General features: G+C 51.2%; 1 long non-coding RNA gene across 1 annotated transcript; it reads right to left on the bottom strand.

The window, feature by feature from the left end:
- Nucleotides 1–486: 486 nt before the first annotated feature.
- LOC128628317 (uncharacterized) lies at nt 487–7,152 on the bottom strand. Its single transcript, XR_008392684.1, has 3 exons — nt 6,981–7,152; nt 1,742–1,857; nt 487–883 (listed from the first exon to the last, which is right to left on the bottom strand). It is a non-coding gene; the product is annotated as an uncharacterized LOC128628317 (long non-coding RNA).
- Nucleotides 7,153–10,422: the final 3,270 nt, after the last annotated feature.

Genomic DNA, 10,422 nt, shown 5'->3' with positions numbered 1-10,422 from the left:
GACAGAAGCTGGCCCTTCAGTGGAGGAACATCGCCAGGCGGTGGAAGCTGGCGAGGGACTGCGGGATACTGAGGGGCACTCAGCCACACTGTCCTCTGATCTTCTGCCAGTGGCTTTCTTGACAAACCCCCCTAGAAGCAGAGGACAAGGGAGCCCGCCGGTACAGCCCCACAGGTGAGGAGCCTCCTGGCCGTGGAGCAGGAGGAAAGGGGTGGAGAGCGGTATGAATAAAAATGGCAAACCTTTCAGAAGGAGCAAGGAACATATTTGCTATTGTTACAGAACAAGAGATGGGGGGGCAATATTTGGCCCACCTAGGGATGCCAAAAACTGCTACACAACAGGGGTCCCTCCCAAGGACGGAATACTAATATTTACTGGGCTCTTCTGTCCGCCGCCAATTGGAAAGACATCTCTCAATGCCAGAGATTTGTGAAAAGGAAACAAAATGTTTATTTAATGCTATTTAGGCTTAATGCCTCCACTAAAATATCAAAGTCTTTTAGGGTATACACCTACACCCACACAGCTCTCCCTTCTCCCACTGTTCCAACTCCGGGTGCCGTAAATGAGGAAAAGAGCACACGTCTGTGTTTCAGGCCGCTGGCACCACCTGCTGTGTCACTGTGCAGGCTCTCGAGTTAATCCAAAGTACTGTGGTACCCTTTCATGGTCCACTGGCAAGAGTTCTTTGTACCCATTTTTCCAGTCAAAGTCTCTCCTGCTTCCCAGGCCACGCAGCCAAATGGAGCACCCCAAGGCCGCATGGGCCTCTTTTACCAAAGCTGCAGGGGTTTGCACTCCACCAAAAGCATGTGTCTTTCTTCTTCACCTGGCTGCAGGGATCTCCATTCTGGCAAAGCTGCGTGGTTTTCCCTTTCACCTGGGAAAGAGGGGGTCCGCACTCTGCTGAAACCACGTTGCTCTCTCCTCACCTGAGTTATCCCCTCATGTCCCGGAGCCAATCTTTTCCAAGCTCTCATGCAGGCACTGTAACTTGGGGGAACTGCCCCCAGTTACATCCTGGGTAGAAGCCACTCCCTTCTCCCTGGCTCAAAACTTGGCCATAGCTATTTAACATATCTATGAAACCAGTTAAAGGTTATAGATATGTTAAATAATCATTCCAGAGGTTAGCTGCAAAACTGTTGCAATGCAAAACAGCTCTCAATGACCCTGCTCCATTTGTCCCTTCCCCCTGGGGGAGGGGTGGTGAGGACATCTTATATGTCTCTCCAATATTCCTATACACTTTGAGTTCTGGACACCATTCCAAATCTTTTTTTGCCCCCCCCCCCCGGCTGCACCCTGTATCAGTATTGCAGCTGCCTGATTCTGGCAGTGAAATGTGGGCAGAAATGATGGATGCGTCCCCCCTCAGTCTGGCCCATTCAAACACCTTCCCAGTCCTCTGTGCTGTCTCTTCCCCCACCTGCTGGCTGGAGGTCAACCTCCAACATGGAAACCACATGAGGAAGAGAGTAGCGCCTCCACCGGCCTGGGTCCCCGCCCCACCAACCAGCCCTGGGTGACTGAGAAACAAGCGTCCATCACGCGAAGCCCCAACATTCCCGTTTGTCTGCGGCAGCGGTGAGGCACGCAGTAGCTCCTTCCCTCCCACCGGAGGAGCGGGGTCATCGGGACCGGCTGCCTCAGGAGGGGAGCTCCATTTCCATCCCGGCACCTCTCCCCCGCTGCACGGTCGGGTGAATGAATTCGTATGATCAGAAACGCACTTCACCTTGCTCATGATGACGGTGTAGTTGAGCCTCCAGCCTTCGTTTCTGTTCTGCGTCCCTTTGGGGACCTTCCGCTGTCAGATCTAGGTCAGACCTCCTCCTCTTTTCCTTTTTGTGGCTAAGAAAGTCCCAAGTTGGTGAATTATTCACTGTTCAGCCAGGAAAACATAACCTTTTTTAAAAAATCACTTTAGACTTTCATTGGCGGTGCCCCTTCCACAGTTTGGAAGGGCGTCCGGATGAAAGCCGGCCCCAAGCCCTGCGGGCTGCCCGGCCAAATCTGATTTCCAGCTTCCCTGTCCTGGAAACCGGGTTGCACTGTTGATACAGGGTGCAGCCAGGGGGCCCCCCAAAAAAACAGATTTGGAATGGTGTCCAGAATTCAAAGTGTATAGAAATATTAGAGAGACATATTAAGATGTCCTCACTTCCCCCCCCCCAGGGGGAAGGGATGAATAGAGCCAGGCCATTGAGAGCTATTTTGCATAGCAACAGTTTTGGAGCTAACCTCTGGAGGAATGGTTATTTAACATATCTATAACCTTTAACTGGTTTCATAGATATGTTAAATAGCAGTGGCCAAGTTTGGAGCAGAAGGGAGAAGGGAGAAGGTAGTGGCAGGGACTCAAGATGGGAACTAAGGGCTGCTCTCCTGAGTGAGAAAGGCTTGGACTCAGGAGGATGTAACTAAAGTCTGCACTCCTGAGTGAGAAGGACTGGGACTCAACTTGGGAACTAGGGTCTGCGCTCCGGAGTGAAGAGTGCCTGTGTGGGAGCTTGGAAAAGACTGGCTCCAGGACATGAATGGTCCCCGCTTGGCCAGATGGAGAGAGAGCCAAGCGGTTTCAGCAGAGTGAGGACCCCCTCTAGGTGAGGTGAAAGAGGGAGCCACGTGGTTTTGGCAGGGTGTGGACCCCCTCTTTCCCAGGTGAAAGGGAAGAACCACGCAGCTTTGCCAGAAGGGAGATCCCTGCAGCCAGGTGAAGAAGAAAGCCACATGCTTTTGGTAGAGTGCGGACTCCTGCAGCTTTAGTAGAAGAGGCCCACGCGGCTTTGGGGTGCCCCCTTTGGCCACGGGGCCTGAAAAGCAACAGAGACTTTGACTGGAACTGGGTACAAAGGACTCTTGCCAGTGGACCATGAGAGGGTACCACAGTACTTTGGATTAACTCGAGATCCTGCACAGTGACACAGCTGACGGTGCCAGCGGTCTGCAACACAGACGTGTGCTCTTTTCCTGATTTACGGTACCCGGAGTTGGGACAGTGGGAGAAGGGGAGCGCTGTGTGGGTGTAGGTGTATACATAAAGGACTTTGATATTTTAGTGGTGGCATTAGGCCTGAATAGCATTAAATAAACATTTTGTTTCCTTTTCACAAATCTCTGGCTTTAAGAGATGTCTTTCCAATTGGTGGCGGACAGAAGGGCCCAGTAGATTTTAGTATTTTGGTTTTCGGGAGGGGCCCCTGTTGTATAGCAGTTTTGGGCATCCCTGGATGGGCCAAATATTGTATTGCCCCTCCCTCGGACCTCCTCCTCCTCTTGTTCGGTAACACTGTGATGCCCCGAGGGCTGGTGGGGAGAAAAGGCCTCCTCAGCTGTGTCGGAATTTCTCCGGAGAGTTGCGCCCCACTCCAGCCCCCGCCCCAGGCATCTGGTCCCTGGGATTCTGACGTGCACCCCACCCCACCTACACGTTGAGAACCCGAGCGTGTCACTGGCTGGACAGCGTGACCCTATGACCAAGGGGAATTCCTTTCTGATCGGACTGGCTGGGATTTCAATGTCGTCTGGGGAACGCTGGGGCTTTCCAGCCAGAGCAATTTCAACAATACAAGGCAAGTCCTTGAAGTGGGATGTTTAGATGGGCCTGGCCTGGAGTGTTTAGAGGTCCGGTCAGGAGACTTTAGTGTTGGGAACCGCTCTGCCTGGTTTCAGGAATTGTAACTACTCCCATGGCTAAGACCGAGTGAGCGACCTCCGGAATGTGAGCCACAGGAGACAAAGCTTGTCTCTGGTAGCAAACATTGCCTCAGCTTACCCCTGCCCCCAAAGCATGGTCAATGTCCATGACAGGTAAGACTCCTCACAGCGAGGGTCAACCTAAGCCAGACACGATCACTTGAGAGGCCATCAAGGAAGGACTCAGGGGGCTGCGACAAAGAGGGAGTGATGGACCCTTGTCCCCCCCACCCCGCTATTGGGAGAAGTGCTTCCTGCTCTAATCCACTTAAGCCTAAAAACCATGATAGGGAAGGCGGTGCAGCCCTGTGCTGGAAAGGGCAGGTTCCCCGGGTGATCAGGCCTAAGAAGGAATATGTAAAATCCTGTGAAACCTGCTTCGTTTAGAATGCTCTCATTTAAATGATAAGGGTCCAAGCAAAAAGTTCGTTCCTCAAAGTTTAGTGGTTCTTTAGCTATCTGACCCTGACTGAGAATTAGCCCTCATAGTTCTTTGAATGCTATCTATTGTTTGATCCTGACCTGTATTCTTGTGCAAATGAACCCAATAAAAGCCCCTTGAAGCAGGGGCTTTTGGCCCTTCCCCTTTGAGGGATCGGCCACCTTTCCTCCCAAAGCAGGTCATGTCTTCGTAGTGTCTACTTTCATCCGCGGCAGACAGGGAGACTTTGCGGGCAAAGTTGCCCCCATATCTAGCGCCCGGGACAGGGACCTGATGGTTCGGGACCTGCTTCGAACCAGAGGCTATGAGCCAATGCCATAGACAGCATGCCTAAGGGACAGAAATGAGCACTTCATCCCCAGAGGGACCAGGGGCAACTCTCGGTAAGGCCCCGGGTGGGGGAGGTTACAGATAAGAGGAAAGGTTACTGTTACCGCCCCTTGAGTGGTTTTCTTATCCAGAGGCCAGGAGGCCACGAGCCAACGCCAGGGACAGCACGCCTTAGAGTATGGAAATTGGTGCTTACTTTCATGCGTGGCGGGTGGGGAGGGGGGGGCACTTGAGGGCAAAGTCGCCCCCACACTTTAGGGTTTAGCTGTGGCTCCTCCACAGGCCAAGGACAGGTGTGGAAAGGCAGGGCTCGGGGCAACCGGTATCCCTCCGACCTTCCCGGCCACAGTGCGCCTGCCCGTTCGGGCTGCGTCGCACTGCGCCCAACCTCCGTGACTCTCAGGCAGGACTCCGGCCGTGGGAGCCGAGGCCGCGTGGAAGGGGGACCACGGGAAAAGAGTTGTAGGTGCCAGAGACTCGCTCCTCCTTCACGTGCTCTTCACGTCTCTGGTGGCTCAGGGTGAGGCTGCCCCTTTGCATGACTCTCTCAGTCTCTTCCGGGCACTTGAGCTGCAACTTTCTGTTTATTCCACGGACTTCCTTGCCGCCGTATTCCCCAGTTTCTAGAACGATGCCCAGCATATACGGGGTGGGGCAAAAGTAGGCTACAGTTGTGAGTACCCAAAACACAGTTTGTTCTGGTATTGTTATTTATTAATTATTGTATTATTTTCCATACAAATAACTGTAAACCTTACTGCCCCACCCTGTAGTAGATGCTTAATAAATACTTGTTAAATAAATGAACACATTCTTTCATTTGAGGTTTCTGAACAACTTAATGTGGCACACAGAGCAGAGGGTGCTGGTATTATTTCACAGGTGGGGAAACTGAGGCCCAGAAGTCTGACTTCACTGAAGTCACTAGGGAATGGACAGAGCCTTAGGCCTTCTGATTCCTTCAGGGCCTGCGTGTGTGGGACAAGGGTGGACAGGCTTTTCACACCCTTGGCCTGTGTCCCAGACTTGTCAAAGGTCTTACTGGGAAACGCAATGACCTCACACCTGTCAGGTGGCTGTCATCAATAAATCAACAAACAACAAGTGCTGGCCAGGATGTGGAGGAAAAGGAACCCAGTGCACTGTTGGTGCCCATGTAGACTGGTGCAGCACTGTGGAAAGTAGTATGGAGTTACTAAAAATAAAAATAAAAAATGGAACCGCCTTATGATTCAGCAATTCAACTTCTGGGAATGTATCGGAAGAAACCCAAAACACTAATTTGAAAGACTATAGACACCCTGTGTTTATCACGCAGCATTATTTACAGTAGCTAAGACTTGGAAGCAGCCCAAGTGCCCATCAGTAGATGAGTGGATATAAAAGCTGTGGTACATTTCACAGTGGAATATTACTGAGCTGTAAAAAAGAAGGAAATCTTACCCTTTGCGACAATGTGGTTGGACCTGGAGAACATTATGCTAAGTGAAATAAGCCAGTTAGAGAAAGACAAGTACCATATGATTTCACTCCTATGTGGAATCTAATAAACAAGATAAACTAACAAAATAGAAACAGACTCATAGATACAGAGAACAAACTGATGGCTGTCAGAGGGAGGAGTTTGGGGGGCCGGGTGAAAAAGGTGAAGGGATTAAACAAACAAACAAAAACACCCCATAGACACAGACAACTGTGTGGCGATGCCCAGAGGAAAGGGGTGGGGGGGTAGAAGAGGGTGAAGGGGAGATGAATGGTGAAGGAAGGAGACTGGACTTGGAGTCCCAGGCCCAGGCACCCCCAGGAGTCGGAGAGGTCTCTCATACTGGGAGGAATTATTAACGGGACTCAGGGGCTGCTGAGGAGTGCCCTGGGATTGGAAGGGACACTCCTTCCCAAACTTCCCCAAACGAAGACATCTGAGAGCCCACTTTGAGTGGTGTACACACAATACAATATACAGATGGTGTATCATAGAATTGTACACCTGAAACCTACATAATTTTATTAACCATATCACCTCAATAAATTCAATTTAAAAATTTAGAAAAAGCCCTGGAGAGTGTGGCTTAATGAACTGAGTGCTGGCCCGTGAATCAAAAGTTCGCCAGCTCAATTCCCAGTCAGGGCACAGGCCTGGGTTTCGGGGAGATCCTCAGCTTGGGGCGTGAGAGAGACAACTGATCAGACAAACATCTCTTAAACATCGATGTTTCTCTCCCTCTCTTTTTCCCTCCCTTCCCCGCTCTCTAAATATAAATAAAACCTTAAATTAAGAAAAAAATTGATTTAGAAAAAATAAAAGAGTTCATTGGGGCCTCTGCTCAGAAAGTAAATAAATTACTCAGGGATACAGTGAAAATCAAAAGGCATAAGTGATTCCCAGAAAAGAGACTGGGAAGGTAGTAACTTCAGAAACCATTGACCCGTGGGTTGGGAAAGGGTAACATCATTGAACAGGTGGCTTTCTGGTACCTTCAGTTCCACCCTTACTCATGCTACTTACCCTGCCCCTGGAGGCCCTGGCGGTAAGCTCCCTGTCACTGGAGGTGTTCAGGCAAGGCCTGAATGTCTACTTATGGGTTGTGCCTGAGCTGGAGAGTAGTACTCACATCCCAGTAGAGGCAGGCATGCTGTCTTCGGCAGCGAACAGCAGTCCCCATCACCAGCCCAAGACGTTTTGCGCCACCTGGTGGACATAGGTTTAAACTGCAGACCCTTTCATGGAGAGGGCCTGTTTCCCGGAATCCTAGGCAATGAAGCCAGACTACAGTCTCTTACAGTTTCAGAAGGCGCCCCCGCACGGTTTGTGAGAGCTCCGCTGGGCCGCAGGCACAGGCTGCGGGAGTCGGAGAGGTCTCTCTTACTGGGAGGAATTATTAACAAGACTCAGGGGCTGCTGAGGAGTGCCCTGGGATTGGAAGGGACACTCCTTCCCAAACTTTATTCCAGATTTTTGGGTGACAGCCCGGGAAACTACCTGGAGGAGGGCAGGAGAAGACTCATTTGTTCATTCTGCTCATCTCTGTTCCTCGGGGCGGGGGGGAGGGGGGGTCTGAATTCTCCTTGCCCAGACCTCAAAGTTCCCAGCAGCAGAGTTCATTTCTGCATGAGCCTCTATGAATCACCAAAGAACACACACAAATACCACCTCCCGCCAAAAAATCCTTGTTTTTGCTCCATGCACATCAGATTCTGAAAGATTTTGTCTACCAAAGTGCATATTTTTATATTTGTTTACCATTAATTGTGTTTATTGTTTACTGTATTATTTGTTGTCATCAAAGGCTTTGCACTTGCAGTAGAAGCCGTGACGAGCCTCATGTGTTAGCATTTCCTCATGGAGTTCACAAAATCCGAGCAAAAACGAAGACACCTGAGAGCCCAGTGTGCCGGTGCAGCCCCGCCTACGCTGAGTATGGAACCCTGCTCGGCCCTCCCCGCAGACTAACATGCCCGGGTGGGGCCCTGAGGGGGCACACTCCCTGCCTGTACTGAGCCCCTGTCCCAGGAGAGCTGCTCCTCTCATCATTTCTCGTTCTCAATTCATTTCGTTCTAAGGGCATAGTTTTAATCACCCCAAGCCTAGACCTGGGTGTCAGAGGAAGCCAGGCTCCCATGACGTGCTGTGGGGAAGCCCCCAGCACAGGCCTGGGACCACGCTTCTCCATCAAGTCTGCTGGGTGAACAGCAGGCGCCCCGTGGACTGGCATCAGCAGTGTGGTTTCCTCCTCACAGAGCAGCTGCCCAAGAAGTGGAGCATGTGATGTGGGACTGCTGTTCCCCGTGGGTCATATACAGGACAGCCCCTCCCTCTCCTGAAAGGCTCCTTCCTCTCGCTCGGGAGTCTCGGCCCCACCCTGGTCTACTTCCCCGTCTTAGGGAGCCAAGCTGACCCAAGCACACCCCTGGGGCACCTTGTCCTCCCTCCAGGACAGGCCTCTGCAGTCAGCCTCCTCCCGGTCCCCCCGTACCCGCATTCTCCCTGAGCCCTCGGGATCGGATGACCCACTGCCCTCCCCACCTCCACGCCTCACCCTCCAAAAGGGAAAGCAGAGCAGAAGCCTGATGATCCTCCCTGGGGACGCTTTCCCTGGACCTGCCAAGCAGCATTCACCAGTGCCACTTTGTCACCGCCGGCCCGGGGGCACCCGTCCATTGCCCCTCACTCACAACGTCTGCTCGACAGCTGCCTCCTCAGTGGTGAGGGGACGCCCAAGGGCAGAGCCCTCACCCTCCTCACTCAGGCGGTTAACTCACAAGGGTTTGGGAATTTTTTAAATTAAGGTTATGTCCTGGCCAAGTAGGTCCCGATAAGAACATCATCCCAATAGGCCAAGGCTGTGAGTTCGAGCCCCGGTCAGAGCACATACAAGAGTCAACCAGTAACTGTGTAAATGACTGGGGCAACAAGTCAGTGCCTCTCTCTCTCTCTCTCTGACTCTCCTTCCCCTCTATAAAAATCAATAATTTTTTTAAAAGTTAAGATTATAATTTTAAATGTTTAAAATATGCCTGTTCTGATTTCAGGACAACCCACTTTCAACTCCTCACCCTAACCTTGGGGCCACCCTGGTGGCAGCTTAGCTCAGAGGTCCCAGGAGTGGCCAAGCCAGTGCGGGGAAGGGGACCCGACCCCAGCCTTGGACCAGCTCCAGATGAGCCAGCACCACCTTTGCCTCTGCCACCAGGCACTGAACGGTTCGCAGACACCAAGCCCTTGATCTGCAAATGTATGTGTTTTCTGTGTGTCTCTAAAACTGTTGACCTAATAAACCAGGTCACTCATATGTGGAATATAATCAACAAGATAAACTAACCAACAAAATAGAAACAGACTCATAGATACAGAGAACAGACTGATGGCTGTCAGAGGGAGGGGTTTGGGGGGCCGGGTGAAGAAGGTGAAGGGATTAAACAAGCCAAAAGCACCTCACAGACACAGAGACAGCATGGTGTTTACCAGAGGGAGCAGGGTGGGGGGATGCTGAAAGAACACTTGAGTAGAAAACGTGGATTAGCGGTCACCTCCAGGCAAGGTGGAGACGTAGGCAGACGTGCTTTGCTTCCTCACACAAGTAAAAGAAAGATGACAGAGAAGCAGAAAACAACCAAAACTGTGAAAAATTGAACTGTGTAGAAGTCCAACAAACCAAGGAGTTGAAGAAGAAACATTAATCCAGACTGGTAGGAGGGGCAGAGACAGGAAGCCAGGGCAGAAGGATGTGCAGCCAGGTGGTGGGCCAGGTGGGCAAGGTGGTGGCCGGTGGACAGGGATACCCCACATTCGTGTGCAGATACACCAGGAGGAACAACTGGGCAGTGAGTATACCATGCAACGCAGGGCCTCAGCTCAGGAAACTCAACTTCAAAACTTCTGGCTGTAAAAATCTGTGAGGGTTGCAGAGGCGGGAGAAACTCCCAGACTCACAGGAGAGTCCTAGAACCTACACAAATCCACCCACCCAGGAATCACCACCAGAAGGGCCCAATTTGTTTACGGGTAGCAGGAGAAGTGATTGAAAGCTGGCGAGAGCCGACCAAGCACCACCGTTCCCTCTCTGACTCCTCCCGCCCCACACAGCACCACAACACGGTGAAGTGAGTTTCCCTGCCCTGGTGAATACCTAAGTCTCCTCCCCTTACAACGTAACAGGTGTGCCAAAACAAAGAAATATGGCCCAAATGAAAAATCAGATTAAAACCCCAGAAAAAGAACTAAGTGATAATGAGATAACCAAGCTACCAGATGCAGAGTTCAAAACACTGATAATCCAGATGATCACAGAAATGGTTGAGTACAGACACAAAGTACATGAAGAAGTGAAGGCTGTGCAAAGTAAAATAAAGCACAATTTACAGGGAACCAACAGTGAAGGGAAGAAAACCAGGCCTCAAATCAACAATTTGGAATGGAAGGAAGAAGTAAATATTCAACTGGAACAGAA

This window comes from Artibeus jamaicensis, unplaced genomic scaffold (assembly GCF_021234435.1).
Source record: "Artibeus jamaicensis isolate MK-2021 breed Jamaican fruit bat unplaced genomic scaffold, CSHL_Jam_final contig_1803, whole genome shotgun sequence".
NCBI lineage: Eukaryota > Metazoa > Chordata > Mammalia > Chiroptera > Phyllostomidae > Artibeus > Artibeus jamaicensis.
Note: the sequence above shows the minus strand (reverse complement) of the source record. Positions and strands in the feature narration are given on the sequence as shown.